A 17,579-nucleotide genomic window follows, 5' to 3' on the forward strand; every position below is an offset into this window, starting at 1 on the left:
CCTGACAATGTGTCAGTGACAACATTATCCCTTTCTTTAACATGCTTAACAGTTATGTCACATTCTTGTAGCAATAAGGCCCAACATACTAGTCGGCCATGTAGCATTCTACTTGTCATCAAAAACGTCACTGCTTTATGGTCACAATAGATTACAATTCGTTTTCCATATACAAAATACTCGAACCTATTAAGTGCCCAGATAATTTCTAGCATTTCCAGCTCAGTTGTTCTGTACGATCGTTCGCAGCCTGATAAGGTTTGACTAGAAAAGTTGGTAATTTTTATAGTTTCTGTATTATTCTCATCTTCCATTTGGAATAGGGTACCACCTAATCCTGTCTCCGCTGCATCTGTCACTATGCTTTATCCATTTGTGGAAGATGCAACAATGGAGCATTAATCAGAGCATTATGAATGTCATCAAAAGCTTTACCGCAAGATTCTGTCCATTGCCAAGGAACATTTTTCCTTAACAACTGCAACAGATAATCCTTATTTAATAATTGTTGCAACATAAACTTCGTAAAGAAAGATGCGAGACCCAAAAATGACTTTAATTGTTTTTTATTTTGCAGATACGAACAATTTTTTATTGCATCCAACTTTTTTGTTCGGTATAATGCCTTCTGGAGTATTTTGATAAATTTTGATAAATTAATCGTGACCCCATGCTCAAGGAATTTTTTAAATACACGATTCATTAATTCGATATGTTCGTCCCAGGTCTCTGTGGCGATAAGTAAGTCGTCTACATATACAGTGACACGTTCTAGTAAATCAGGTCCGAGCACTGTATCTAACGCAGTTATGAAAACACCACCGCTAATATTAAGACCAAACGGCATTACCTTAAATTGGTAACTCCATCCCAGAAAAATTAATGCCGTATACTTTCTGGATTCCTTTGATATTTTAATTTGTCAGTAAGAACTTCAGAGGTCGAGGGAGGTCAAGAATTTCACGTCGTGAAATTTCTGCAATAGTACTCCAAGTTCTTAGGACGAGTTCTTACAGGTTTGATAACCTTATTAACATCGCGAGCGTCAATAACTAGTCGAATGTCGCCATTCGGTTTAGTCACCGCTAACAATGGACTTGAGTATTCGGAAGTTTAAGTCTCAATTATTCCCCAATCTATCATTTTTTTTATTTCTTTTGTCACAGCTTCTCTTTTTGACCAGGGGACTGAATAAGTAGTTTTACAAAACATCGAGTGGGGGTATGTTTGACTACAATATTCAAAATCCTTAATTACTCCTAGTTTCTTATTAAATACAGGCAAGTATCGATGCAATACTTCTCCCAATTCATCTTGTTGTTCTGTTGATAGACATTCTGATTTGCGTATTTTTTCTACGATGCTTGATACATCTATCTCAACATCAGTTTCTCTAACACAAGCAGCACCCTTCAACCGCATAGCATTCACAGGTAGACAATTAACTGTTATATTTTGGCAATACTTTGCCAAAATAATCTTTTTATTTAATAAGGTTACCCTTAATGGTTTGCCTTTAACTATAAAAGTACGCACACTCTCCTTAATATCAATTACTGCACCATAGTGGCATAAAAAATCCATTTCCCAAATACATGGCGTTGACATTCGCGATAGGCCTACTACCAAGAAAGTGCATTCAATGGCTACTCCTTGTAGTTCTACCGTCACCTGTACCTGTTTAATGATGCGTTGCGCTTTTGCGCTAAACGCCCCTGACACCGTGCAGCCTGTTACTGTTAAGGTGAATATTTTTCGTTGCCGACTAACCACATTCAAGCAACTCATCGTCATCAAACTAAGTGTCGTCCCTGTATCTATAAGTACATTAATTGGTATGTCATTAATTTTTATTTTGACGATTGCTTGCAACGTATATCCACTCTCATTCATTTCCTGTTTTGGTTCCAACATAAGAGCTTCCCAAATATCAGTTTCCTTACTATATTCCAGAATATTTATTAACTCGCGACGTTTGCCTCCCTCGTCAATACCAGCCACCCGAGGAAGGTCTAAAATGACTGGCATTAGTTTGACCGTCCACCTTTTAGGTCTCTCGACTGTTCATGCAGAGCAACTACACCACTGGCCATTAAAATTGCTACACCAAGAAGAAATGCAGATGATAAACGGGTAATCATTGGACAAATATATTATACTAGAACTGACATGTGATTACACTTTCATGCAATTTGGGTGCATAGATCCTGAGAAATCAGTACCCGGAACAACCACCTCTGGCCGTAATAACGGCCTTGATACGCCTGGGCATCGAGTCAAACAGAGCTTGGATGGCGTGTACAGGTACAGCTGCCCATGCCGCTTCAACACGAAACCACAGTTCATCAAGAGCAGTGACTGGCGTATTGTGACGAGCCAGTTGCTCGGCCACTATTGACCAGACGTTTTCAATTGGTGCAAGATCTGGAGAATGTGCTGGCTAGGGCAGCAGGCGAACAAATGGTTCAAATGGCTCTGAGCACTACGCGACTTAACTTCTGAGGTCATCAGTCGCCTAGAACTTAGAACTAATTAGACCTAACTAACCCAAGGACATCACACACATCCATGCCCGAGACGGGATTCGAACCTGCGACCGTAGCGGTCGCTCGGCTCCAGACTGTAGTGCCTAGAAAGAACTGCACGGCCACTCCGGCCGGCGCAGTCGAACATTTTCTGTATCCAGAAAGGCCCGTACAGGACCTGCAACATCTGAAATGTAACGTCCACTGTTCAAAGTGCCGTCAATGCAAACAAGACGTGTAACCAATGGCACCCCATACCATCACGCCGGGTGATATGCCAGTATGGCGATGACAAATACACGCTTCCAACGTGCATTCACCGCGATGTCGCCAAACGCGGATGCGACCATTGTGATGCTGTAAACAGAACCTGGATTCATCCTAAAAAATGACATTTTGTCATTCGTGCACCCAGGTTCGTCATTGAGTACTCCATCGTAGGCGCTCCTGTCTGTGATGCAGCGTCAGGGGTAACTGCAGCTATGGTCTCCGAGCTGATAGTCCATGCTGCTGCAAACGTCGTCGAATTGTTCGTGCAGATGGTTGTTGTCTTGCAAACGTTCCCATCTGTTGAGTCAAGGATCGAGACGTGGCTGAACGATCCGTTACAGCCATGCAGATAAGATGCCTGTCATCTCGACTGCTAGTGATACGAGGCCATTGGGATCCAGCACGGCGTCCCGTATTACCCTCCTGAACCCACCGATTCCATATTCGCCGGCCGCGGTGGTCTCGCGGTTCTAGGCGCGCAGTCCGGAACCGTGCGACTGCTACGGTCGCAGGTTCGAATCCTGCCTGGGGCATGGATGTGTGTGATGTCCTTAGGTTCGTTAGGTTTAAGTAGTTCTAAGTTCTAGGGGACTTATGACCACAGAAGTTGAGTCCCATAGTGCTCAGAGCCATTTGAACCATTCCATATTCTGCCGACAGTCATTGGATCTCGACCAACGCGAGCAGCAATGTTGCAATACGATAAACCGCAATCACGACGGGCTACAATCCGACCTTTATCAAAGTCAGAAACGTGATGGTACGCATTTCTCCTCCTTACACGAGGCTTCACAACAACGTTTCATCAGGCAACGCCGGTGAACTGCTGTTTGTGTATGAGAAATCGGTTGGAAACTTTCCTCATGTCAGCACGTTGTAAGAGTCGCCACCGGTGCCAACCTTGTGTGAATGCTCTGGAAAGCTAATCATTTGCATACCACCGCATCTTCTTCCTGTCGGTTAAATTTTGCGTCTGTAGCACGTCATCTTCGTGGTGTAGCAATTTTAATGGCCAGTAGCGTATAAGAATTTCGTTTCCTGTTTGTGGATATGGATTGTCCACAACTACACCTCTTCCGTCTGATAACGGTATGGGTCTGTTGGACCCAGAAGATGCACCTGTATTATTAGAGTTTCCCCAACTTACATTGTGCATTGGACAATTTCCCCAATTCGATTTATTCTGTGGCTCCATAGGAACGCAATTAGTCCTGCTGCCATCTTCACAACATTGATTGTTCGACGATTGCTGCCCCCCATACTTTCTTTTCCTGTTGGTAATTACGACGTTAACTCGTTGCTCCCATTCCTGGCACTTGGTTATTATTTCCTACAAAATTCCCTTTTGCATATTGATTATTCATATTCCAATTATGATTTTTCTTTTGTCCGCGATCTAAATGATCATTACTGCTCTTAGAATTACCGTTATATCGGTTAAATTCTGGAAGATGATTGTTAATTTGATTTCCAATGTTTCAGTTGTTATTACTAGCGTTATTTCTAGAAAAATAATATTTATTGTTATCACTATGCCATTGTTTAGCATCCTCCATCAGCATGTCGATAGAATCGATTACTGATAGGAATTGCTCTATGTCAGAGTCGGGAACATGAATTAGTTTCTCTCGAATATTAAAAGGTAGTCTGCCCTTCGATATTCGAATCCTTATCTACTCGAAATCAGTTCGGTCCAATAACACGTCTTATTCAAATAGCGTTCGAAATACTGCCTAAGTGTTTCCTTTTTCGAGTTGTAAAATACTGGTTGGTATACTTCCTTCCGCGGTTTCTCTTGTTTACTTAAGGGTCAATATTTAGCTAGAAATAATCTTTCAAACTCAGAACACGTTTTGCAGGTCTCGCTGACTTCAGCGGCCCATAACGCTGCTTCTTCTACAATTTTTGATTATGTAAACTGTAATTTATCATACTCCGTCCAGCTACGGGGAAATATTCTTTTAAAGGAATTGATAAATATTCTTGGGTTGATGTAACTCTTTTCATTCGAAAATGTCGGAAACTGTTGGCTTTTCAAAGTACTATGTTCTACTTTTAATGATGAAATGCATCCTCTTCTGAATGTAAGGATCATCCTCCTCGTCTGATTGGCTGTTCGTTGCCCACTGTTCACCTACACACATGCTATGTTGCACTCGCGGACGTTTTCTCTAGCAGTTAGATTTCATATTGTTACGTATTTGTTCATTTTCCTCCTTGGAATTGCTTCCTGACGGTTGCTCGGAAGACTGAGTGATACTAATGGATGATTGACAGCCTTTAGCACATTCCTGGACAATTTTGTCTTTAATCTGCTGACATTCTGATACAAAGGTCTCTTTCAGAGAATTATCAGTCGTCACCTGTCCCCAAACTTACTTTTGGGCTCTCTCAATAGCTGAACGCACCTTTCCGTCAACTTCTACTATTTTGTTTTCTGTCCATTCAGATAGATCTTATTCTAGTTTCCTAGTTTGATCTAGCATATATGTATCCACTTTACTTAACGATTTTTTCTCTAAATGATTCAAACGACCAGTTAATCCCTCTATTCTTTCTGTGATACAGCTGTTATTCTCAGCTAAGGCATCAACATTTTCACACACAGCCCCGAACTGTTCTGAAAAAGTATTGACACTTTCATTGATTTTATCTACATGGTCAATAATTCTAATCTCCTCCTTCTCTCGATTTGCTAACCTTGACTCTAGATTTTCAAACTTATTATCAACTTTACCCTGTTGTTCGACAAATTTGGTCCCCCAAATGGCAATTTTATTAGCCTGTTGTTCCCCATATTTAGTTTCCAATGCCTCTTCTTGATCACTAAATTTAGCATCAATAGATGCTTGCTGCTCCATTAACCTAGTATCGATGTCAGATAACTTATTCTCTAACATCGCCTGCTGTTCCGCAAACTTACTATTCATTTGAGAGAACTTAACATTTAAATTCTCTTGCTGTTCAGCGAACTTGTTGTTAATATCAGAGAATTTAATATTTAAATCATCCAACATAGTCAATTTTGCTAATATAGCACTAAGGACATCTACATTTCCTGACCCCACTCGTGTAACATTTGTCATGTATTCATTGACTGCTTGCTCCTTCGGATCGGAATTATTACCATCAGATTCCATTTCCTTACTTTCTAACCCAGAGCCAGATACACTAGGGATGTTAATTGTGTCTGACTCGGCAAAAGATTCTATTTCCACATTGACAATCGTTCTATTGATCTCCTCATGGTCTGATACTTCACCCAATTCGTCACAGGATTTCGGAACAGTTTTGTCGAAATCGCTACGCAACTTTCTACCTCTTCTTGACATGACGTAAATTTTGTTAATTACTTTTTACTAATACCCACGCTAACTATAACCACAATTGTCACACAATACTAAACTTACTATATACTTGACACCAGCACAATGAAATTCTGACAATTACCAATTTGGTAAATTAACGAATTCTATCGTACCTGAACAGTCACTTATTTTGAGTAGTGATTACACTTTGTATTCTGCTTGCGTGTTGTTGCAGCCTTGCTCACGTACTACCAGCAGCCGATGTCGCCGTCTCGACCGACGTTCTGCTCTATTCCTGTTCTCCGTCTGCAAATGTCTCGTAGTCGCGAAGCGTCGACCCTCACATTGGAGTCGTGGTGGCGTCGAGCTCCGCACGTTGTTTTTGGCGTCGTCAAGCCCAGCGTTGTAGACGCCAAATAATGTGCCGTCTGCATCTCCTTAGAGTTGACACGACTCAGCGGTGACGGTTGTCCCAGTTGGTATAACGCGAAACGGCGTCCGTCGCTCACGACAACGCCACCCTGTAACTAGTACGAAAACACAAACTCCTCGCATGGTTTGGTCATATTTCAGATACCGTCTTTCGTGATTAATGTCAATATTCGATAGAGAAGCGCGTCAGAATGTATAAGCCACTCTTGCTTCTTCTTTTTATTATGCCCAGCTAGATACTGGATGTTGAATATTAATAATATAAAGTCTTGAATCTTCAATCCATCACCCAAGTCGTGGCCACATTATGGAATTGCGAGGATGTTAAGTTGATAAATTGTTATTCCGTCGTCTAGACGTCGCTACGTCGTGTGTTCAGTAACTACATGGCGTATTTCCAGAGATAACATATACTTAAGCAATGTTCAGAATGCGTCGTAATCTTGGGACAAATCGATGACTGTTCGCTGTTAAATAATCATGAATTCACTTTTCACTTCATAATATTCCAATAGTCAATTAATTTTCACTAATATGCATGATAATGTCTATTCAGTTATGTAAGCGAAACGAAGAATTAAAGTTTGAATCCAATTTTATTGTTCCTTGTAACTAATTGTCGCTACGCTGAGCATGCACACCAATTTCTCACTCAGGGAATTGCTTCGGTTTTCACCAATAATCCTGTCGTTGACGACAACTTCTGACAACTTGGCGCAATTGTACATTCTTCGCGTTGGCGTCTGTATGTTACCTATTCAAGACTAATAATTGTTATTCTGTCAGTGATCTTTCTTTTTCAATGCCCTTGAATGTTCGTGCTTATTCAGCATCACTAAGGCTAAGTCCCATCAAAAATCTCACACAATTTAACTTTCTTGCGAATCTCCGTAGCCCTTTATCTTGCTAAAGGTAAAGATGACTTTGGTTTAGTATGACTTCTGAATAATGCTTCAGTCTATACCGCAAACTTTCAAACTTTCAATTATCTTAAAACACTCTAGCAGTGCTTACATGCATGCTACTATCGCAATAGTACTAGAGAAAGACTAGATAGCAACTGAAGCTAACATTTCCATTTCCAAGTTACATTGTAGTCACATCGAACTTCCTTTTCGATTCAGCTATAACTCTCTTCTATGGTAAATGTTATCTTTGGCCAGTTTACCATCTTGGCTTTAACCTTCATTATTAATTATTTTGCAATTCATTCAGTCTCTATTTCATGATAAATATTATTATTCGCATGACATTCCTGTTGATCAATTTATCAGAAGTGTAAATTTTGTCGTCAATAGCTGCTGTCACTGTCAGAATGACTGATTTTCCTACCTCTTTTACAACAAAGGGTTGTTTATTATGGTTTCTGTAACTGGGGTGTTACAGGTAGTATAGGATATATCCTGAAGCAGTATTGCCAGCCACCAGAGAATAGGGGTAGAGTTGGTAATCAGCAATGTGGAGGATGGAGGGATGGATGTTAAGCAGCCATTTTACGGTAGAGGGAGTCCAAGGTCCACATAAAGGAGATCTGTTTAATTTCAGTGCTACAAATATGTATGCAGGGGTGGAATGTTCTGTCATAAGATTTGTAGGAACCAGGAAATTTAAGTTTTTGTTGGACGCAGAGGTGCATGTGTCCATGGCTGGTAAGAGTCTTGTAAGTCAAAGGAAGTTGAACCCACCATGTTATAGGTTGTGTGGAGTAGGGGATGGGAAGGTCACACCGTTGGGGTCAGTGCACACGGATTTTCAAATAGTGGGGGTTCAATTTGATCAGTGCATGGAGGTTATACTACTTGTGAGTAAAGATTTTGACATGGCTCTAGGGGTAGATTTCTTGTTTCAGCATCATGTCAAAACTGACCTTGGACAGTGAACTGTGGAGCTTATTGGAATGTTATTGCAGCTAGAGGAAACATATATCAATGAGGAACTGTCATGAGGGGGTTCAACATAATGAACAAACCAATTGAACAGCATTCATTAGCATTAAGGCTCAGTTTACACAGATGTGTGTGTAGTGGCACTGTGAAGTTACTTTGGGTGAATGTGGAGTACCCATGAACAAGGATAATTATAGTGCTATAGAAATGAATCCAAGGAAAGGGATGTTGATAGCAAATTTAAATATAAACCACAAGCCACCAAGAGATGGCATTATGCAAGGAAACTGAGCATTTGAAAGGAGTGGGGGAGTTGATGGATGAATCGTTATGGGAATCTGAGGATTTGTTTTTTCGACAAGGTCCATTGCCAGCAACTCTGATAGTTCAGCACAGAACACCAATGGGGAACGGTACACCAGTTTACCATAAACCCTACTGTATACCAAGATATTTTCAACCAATAATGGAGTATTTTATTTACTAGCAGCTAGCTGATGGTATAACAAAACATAACAACAATGCTTTTAGGAGCCAGGATCTTTGTTGTGCCATAAAAGTCTATGGATATTTCAAATATATCTGAGACTTTAGATCACATAGATCACTTGAGATGGTGCCAGTACTTTTTGACCATGGATACTGATGAGCTGTTATCATAATTTAGAAGTGGTTCTGGAGGATCATCCACAAACTGCGTTTGCCATGCCCGGAGATCACTACCAATATAGGTGGATGCCATTCAGTCTGAAGAATGCTCCCATGCTCATCCTCAACTTCTTTACATTCAGTGACTAACGAAGTACCTTCAATAAAGCTGATGTAAAATTGGTGCCCTGGTTGGTAATGTACCTTGCAAAATGGTCTGTTATCATCAGAATGAATCTGTTCCCTGCTGGTGTTTGACTGAATGGTCCCATGATGTCAATCCCTGACACAGAAAATGAGTTATATCTGCTTCTCTAACACAAATTGGCCCTTTTTGCACACTGTATACAACTCCTCACACTGTGGTCTATGTCATTCTTCCTTCCCTTCCACCAGTACCTCTCCACCTCTCTCCTACTCATTGACCTACATCCAACATGACCAGACAATACATGATCATGTGCTTCCCTTAATACTTTCTCTAACTTTGCTGACACCACTCATGGTCCTAACCTCATTTCTCTGCATAGAAGACCATAATACATGGATAGTGTATTGAGAGGTTTGAAACCACAGGAATGTCTCACATACCTAAACATCGGCATAGTAGTTTCGAATCGCATGGAACAGCATAGGCAGCATCTAAGGGAAGTGTTTAAAGGTTGCAAGCAGCACGTTTGACATTGTGCCTGGAGAAGTGTCATTTTGAATTGGAAGAGGTGAGATATTTGGGCCATTTGATATGGCTACCATTTCTATGTACCTTGAAAAATGGTCTGTTATCATCAGGATGAATCTGTTCCCTGCTGGTGTTTGACTGAATGGTACCATGACGTCAATCATCGACACAAAAAATGAGATTGATGCTTCTGGTAATCTCTGTCACTGTATCTGCTTCCAACACAAATTGGCCCTTTTTGCACACTGTATACAACTCCTCATACTGTAGTTTATATCATTCTTCCTTCCATTCCACCAGTACCTCTCCATCTCTCTCCTACTCATTGACCTACATCCACCATGATCATGTGCTTCCCTTAATACTTTCTCCTTTAACTTTGCTGGCACCACTCATGGTCCTAACCTCATTTCTCTGCATAGAAGACCATCATACATGCTAAACTGTGGCTGCCTCTGGTACTGCTTATGGTCACCATCTGTGTCCCGCATTTCCTGCCATACTGCAAGACCGTAACAATGGAGTGCAGATTGATCTGAGGTTGGTACAGGCAGTGCAGGATCTTCCAGAACTGAAAACAATTAAAGAAGTTGACTCCTTTCTCAGGATCTCAAATTTCTATAGAAAATTTGTGAAGGGATTTGCCAACATAACACGGCCACTGAAACGATTGTTATGAAAAGATGTGAAGTTTGAGTGGACAGAGGAGTGTCAGGAAGCATTTGACAAATTAAAGATGGTGTTGCCAACGAGTCCAGTTCTTGTTTTCCCTGATTCTGAGGAGGAGTTTATTCTGACATGTGACTCATCTAATCGGGCACTATGGTGTGTTGTTAGACAGGAAGTTGATGGGAAGGAGCATGCTGTGGCATATGCATCAAGACAATTGAATGCAGCAAATAGGAATCACTAGATGATAGAGAGGGAAATACTTAATGGGTCTACATATTTTACGTGTTATTGGTAAAAGAAAATTTTTTGTGTGGTAACAGACCACGTCACTTTGAAATGGTTACTGGGACTAAAAGATCCATCTGATAGATGCACAAGGTATCTTTAGGGCTTAGTGAGTTTAACTACAAAACCATACACAATCCAGTGAAAAACAGGGTCATGCAGATACACTAAGTAGAAAATGGCAATGGTAAAAGTCTTGGGTCACAGTCTTGTAGTATGGCAGGAAATGCGGAACACAGATGGTGACTGTAAGCAGTACCAGAGACAGCCACAGTTTAGCATGTATGATGGTCTTCTATGCAGAGAAATGAGGTTAGGACCATGAGTCGTGCCAGCAAAGTTAAAGGAGAAAGTATTAAGGGAAGCACATGATCATGGTGGATGTAGGTCAATGAGTAGGAGAGAGATGGAGAGGTACTGGTGGAACGGAAGGAAGAATGATATAAACTACAGTATGAGGAGTTGTATACAGTGTGCAAAAAGGGCCAATTTGTGTTGGAAGCAGATACAGTGACAGAGATTGCCAGAAGCATCAATCTCATTTTTTGTGTCGAGGATTGACGTCATGGTACCATTCAGTCAAACACCAGCAGGGAACAGATTCATCCTGATGATAACAGACCATTTTTCAAGGTACATAGAAATGGTAGCCATATCAAATCAGAAGGCAACGATGTTCACAGAAGTGTTGGTGAACAACTGGATTCTGAAGTTGGGTGTACCTGAAGTGATAATTACCAACCAGGGCACCAATTTTACGTCAGCTTTATTGAAGGAACTTCATCAGTTGCTGAACATGAAGAAGTTGAGGATGAGTGTGCTGCATCTGTAGGCAAATGAGAGGCTGGAACTTGTGCACAGAGCAGATGGGAAGATGCTGGGTTACTATGTAAACTCGCATCATCAGGATTGGGATGAATATCTGGGGTATGTTGTCTGCACTTACAACTCAAAAGTCCACTAGAATACTGGGTTGTTTCCATATGAGACAGTATACAGTCAGAAAACGCCATCTCCATTTGCCTGATAAAGGTAGAAAGGGCAGAAATGGGGAATCAGTGTGAGTTCACAAGAGTGGTTTGGGAGGTATGGAAGAAAGTGCAAAAGACAAATACAAGGGCTTTGGAAATGCAGGAGGAGGCAGTGAGATTAACGATGAGTTTGCCACAGGACAGAGTGGTGGCAGTCAATGATACTGTCCAGCCCCTATACTCCAAAAGACAAGACCAAGAAATTCATCAATAGGTATCAAGGGCCATATCAGGTAGAAGGTCAACGTTGAACTTCAGTTGCCCACCAGAATGACAATTGTGTGCATTAACTAACAAAGAGATAGAGGGGCTGGCCAGTACTTACCTCAGCTCAGTACAGCCGATAGATACACAAAAAACAGAACTGAAAATTTACGTTCCTAGCTTTTGGAACAAATGTTCCTTCATCAGGGAGGAGAGAGGGGAAAGAAAGGGAAGAAGGGAAAGTGGATTCAGTTACTCACAACCCAGGTTATGAAGCAACAGGGAAAGGAAAACAGGGAGGGTAGCAAGGATGGAGGCATGGTTGTCAGAGGGAAGCCAAAGATATTCAACTGTAAGTACTGTGCCAGCTTCAAACCAAAGAGGATGCATACAGAAGTAAAGAGGTATATAGTATAAAGATAAACACAACTATGTAGGATGAAAAGATGCGTGCCATTAAGGAGCTGAAAACAGACCGCTCTATTGTCATCCTCCCGGCGGATAAAGGCTCCACAACTGTGGTGCTTGACCGTGTGGAGTATGTGGCAGAAGGACTGTGTCAACTCTCCAACACCTCAACCTACAAAGCTGTTACCCAGGATCCCATTCCCTCCATCCAGACTGAGCTGCAGAAAATCCTAAAAATCCAAGGTCCCTCACAAGGCCTCACAACGGCTTCCATAGACTTACTCACTCCACCTGAGCCACCTTCTACCTATTACCCAAAATCCACAAAGAGAACCATCCTGGCCGTCCCATTGTAACAGGCTACAAAGCCCCAACAGAATGTATCTCAGCTCTGGTAGACCAACACCTCCAACCTATCACCTGCAGACTCCCATCCTACATCAAAGACACAAACCACTTCCTAGAACGCCTCAAATCCATTCCCACTCCTCTCCCACCTGAAACCTTTCTTGTCACCATAGATGCTACATCCCTTTACACAAACATCCCACATACCCAAGGTCTCTCTGCCCTTGAGCACTACCTCTCCCAACGCCCACCTGAAGATCTTCCAAAAACCTTGTTCCTTATCACACTTACCAACTTCATCCTCACCCATGATTACTTCACTTTTGAAGGCCAGACCTACAAACAAATCAGGGGAACGGCAATAGGAACCAGGATGGCTCCGTCCTATGCCAACCTCTTCATGGGCCTCATGGAGGAGGCTTTCCTGAAGACCCAACAGCTGCTTCCCCTGGCCTGGTATTGGTTTATAGATGACATCTTTGTGGTCTGGACTCATGGTGAAGAAACACTCCTTAATTTCCTCCATAACCTCAACTCCTTTTCGAATCTGAATTTCACCTGGTCCTTCTCCAAAACCCAAGCCACCTTCCTGGATGTTGACCTTCATCTTGTTGTAGCTCACATCCACACCTCTGTCCATATCAAACCCACAAACAAACAACAGTACCTTCACTTTGATAGCTGCCATCCATTCCACATCAAACGCTCCCTTCAAAAATGGCTCTGAGCACTATGGGACTTAACATCTATGGTCATCAGTCCCCTAGAACTTAGAACTACTTAAACCTAACTAACCTAAGGACATCACACAACACCCAGCCATCACGAGGCAGAGAAAATCCCTGACCCCGCCGGGAATCGAACCCGGGAACCCGGGCGTGGGAAGCGAGAACGCTACCGCACGACCACGAGATGCGGGCAAACGCTCCCTTCCCTACATCCTAGGTATTCATGGCAAACGTATCTGCTCCAGTGACGAATCCCTCAACAATTACACCAATAACCTGACCACTGCTTTCCTCTCCCGCAACTATCCTGCAGACCTTGTCCACAAACAGATCTCCCGAGCAATACATTCCTCCCCATCCAACAACAATGTTCCTACCCCCAGACCACACAGAAGCATCCCCCTTGTCACCCAATATTATCCTGGCCTCGAATACATCAACAAATTACTCCGCCAGGGATATGACTTTCTCAAGTCAACCCCTGAAATGAGATCATCCCTTGACAAAATTCTCCCCACACCACCCAGAGTTGCCTTTCGTCACCCCCCTAACCTCCGTAACATCCTTGTTAAACCCTACAATATTCCCAGACTACCTTCTCTACCCAGTGGTTCCTACCCCTGTAACTGACCCCGCTGCAAAACCTGCCCCATGCATCCCCCCACAACCACCTACTCCAGCTCCGCTACTGGTAAAACATACACAATTCAAGGCAGGGCCACGAGTGAAACTACACATGTCATTTATCAGCTGACATGCCTGCACTGCACAGCCTTTTACATCGGTATGACAACAACTAAACTGACTGAACGCATGAACGGACACAGACGAACTGTCCGCCTAGGAGATGTCCATTACCCAGTAGCAGAGCATGCCCTCCAGCATAATTCTAGGGACCTAGGAACCTGCTACATCGTATGTGCCAATTGGCTTCTCCCACCCAACAACAGTCCCTCTGAACTGCGGAGATGGGAACTTGCACTCCAACACATCCTTTCATCCCGCCATCCCCCTGGACTGAACCTACGTTAAACAACCTCACTCCCATTTACTCTTCAGTCTTCTCCTCTTCCCCTTTCCTCTTAGCCATTCACACATCTTTTCATACTACATAGTTGTGTTTATCTTTATACTATATACCTCTTTACTTCTGTATGCATCCTCTTTGGTTTGAAGCTGGCACAGTACTTACAGTTGAATATCTTTGGCTTCCCTCTGACAACCATGCCTCCATCCTTGCTACCCTCCCTGTTTTCCTTTCCCTGTTGCTTCATAACCTGGGTTGTGAGTAACTGAATCCACTTTCCCTTCTTCCCTTTCTTTCCCCTCTCTCCTCCCTGATGAAGGAACATTTGTTCCGAAAGCTAGGAACGTAAATTTTGGTTCTGTTTTTTGTGTATCTATCGGCTGTACTGAGCTGAGGTAAGTACTGGTCAGCCCCTCTATCTCTTTGTTAGTATTTGTTTCACATCTTTATATGAGATTTTCCATTAATCATTTAATTGTGTGCATTAGGCATCTGTGGCCATTTAAGAGTTGTTCGGATGTAATTCCAACTATTTCTTAAGGGAAAAAGAAGAAAAAGAAAAAAGTAGAGTGAAAGGAGAAACAGAAAGACATGATTGCGCCAGAACATAAGGTGACATATGTGTTGAGATTTAGGAAATAGTAGGAAATATGTGTAATTTTTCCTATTAGTTATTAGTGAATGATCATTCCATTTTGTTGTATTTTAGTTATGTTATTTGATTTTATGTGTATTACAGAGCTTACTAGGTGCAGCAGTCTTTTGAAATGGGAGGAAGGGTGAGGGTGATCCCTGTTCTCAGGTTACAAAAATGGGAATCTTGGCAGTGACACATGTTGTGGATGCCTTGCAGGTCCAGCACTTGGACAGAGGAGTGCTACACTCGAGGCAGGAGGGTGTGGTGTTGAAGAGTCACCAGTGGGTGTGAAGGTTAGCACTGAACACATGGGAGATGCAGAATGTAGTGAGGAGATTATAGGAGACACAGGTTGCAGGAAGCAAAGGACTGCTTGGGAAAGTAGCAGGGAATATTAGGAATTGCATTAGGTGTAAGGTATGCTACAGGAACATATGGACAAATGGTGGAAGCTATACTGCATGCAAGGCAAAAAGGGGTTGGTCAGATGCAGGTGGGAAAAGTTTTAAGACAGTGTTTGGAATGGCAGGTGAAAGCAATGTTATGGAACAGAGCAGCATGGTTGAAACTGTAAATAAATTGGCAGAGGACAGTAAAGCAACAGGTGCATGGCACATGACACAGATAAGAGTTGGGGGGGGGGGGGGGGCTGTCCTGAACAACACATGATAACTTCATAAGTTGGTGCAAAAGGTGATGGAGTATGTTAAAACATTAGAGGACATAATGAACCAAAATCTAGGATTTTTGCAGGGATGTTTGGAAGTGCTGGATACCAGGATTGTGTTGAAGAGACTTTTGCAAGGAGTAACTGACAGTGTATGGGATGTACAGTGAGTAATGACAACCCTACAGGTAGCTTTGCATCACACCTTACACAGGCAGCTGAGTACTAATTGGTTACCACCAGGCTGGTACTTGGTGGGATTACATAAAGTGCAAAAAGAACTGCCACCAGGCTTAAGTTTGGTAATGGCACCTAGCAAGAAAAACCTACTATTTTACTATCAGGGTGGCGTCGGTGGAAGTTAAGACTGACCAAGCACAAGTATACATTCTTGTTTCATCTCCAGTAATGGGGAAGCCTGTGAAATTCCAGTGCTATACCATCCATCCACACCTAGTAAGTTGTGGAGCTTTGAGGAGGTCCAAGGAAGTAAGGACTGAGGGAATGTAAGTAATCTCAGCAGGTGGAGGCAGGTGCCACAAAATTTCAAGGGTAGAATTTCAAAATTGCCACAGATGAAGGATAACTGTATGTCCATCCAGTGATACACATCAATCCAAATTCATGTACAGTGCAGTTGTTTCTAGCCCAGTAAAAGGGGATAGATTGCCCAAAGAGTATAGTGGAAAACCAAGCTGAGTCTACAGTGAATCAGGCAGCATTGGGTTTATCCCACCTACGAAAGTCTGGTGGTAGTGGCAATTGCTATGAGCAGGCTGGATTCATGGTAGTTAGGCACATAGAACTTGGAGGAATTGGAATACTGACTAATGGGCTGTGTGCAACATCAGAGGACCAACTTTTCATCTTCCAGCATCAATTTCAGGGATCACACAATTGGACATCACACAGCCACAGCTGTACTGACTGGAGGCAATGTTAGGATTTTTACCTGAAAAAAATTTAATCTTTCTGACTCAGATTTGGAGCCAGGCCTAATACAGTCCATGGATCAATTCCTTGCCAAGCAAGAGGAATGCATCTCAGCTGAGCACCTGATGCAACATGTCACGTGTTACAGAGAAGGACAGCTGCGAGTAACAGTTCTCCTGAGTGCCACTGTAACGAGGGCCATAGTAACCCTGGTTCTGTTATGCATTGCTTTCATTCTTATAAGACAGAAAGTCAGAAAGCAAAGGAAACCATCAATGGTACAAATCCTAATGGATTGGATACTTAAGGCATGAGAGGAGAAGTGAACTCCAAAATTCTTGGTGCCTAGTGCTCAAGTAACAGGGTAACTTTAGGATTCATGTGTGTGTGGGTGGAGCAAAATACCTTGAGTGTCACAAAATAACATATGTTATTATGAACACTTGTAGAAGCCATGTAATAGATTAAATTGTGCTTAAGAGAAACCCATGTAACTAAAGAGTATGCAACGGCAGTTAGAGGTTGACACAAGGATCGGGTCTTCCCAAGGGGCAAAATAATGTAGTGACATCACCACATAAACTAGTTTTACTGTGAATTTGTGGCAGTGGATTGCAGCCATACCTGTGAGTTAGATGCAGGCTTGTTGATAATAACTTTGTGCAACGTGAAATAGCAAAGTATGTTGGGATGACACGGGCACAAATGTTATCAAAACAGCATGCTCATTGGGATTGCAAGTAGCTCTCACCACAAGCTGCCATCAAAACCAGTGTACTGGCACTAATCTAATGTGTGTCAGTATGTGACTTGAAGAGGTGCATTCACAAAACAAATGCGCACTACCAAGTATAAATAGGGGGTAGTCAAGTAATACCAGTGTCTTTCCAT

This window comes from Schistocerca serialis, chromosome 3 (assembly GCF_023864345.2).
Source record: "Schistocerca serialis cubense isolate TAMUIC-IGC-003099 chromosome 3, iqSchSeri2.2, whole genome shotgun sequence".
Taxonomy (NCBI): domain Eukaryota; kingdom Metazoa; phylum Arthropoda; class Insecta; order Orthoptera; family Acrididae; genus Schistocerca; species Schistocerca serialis.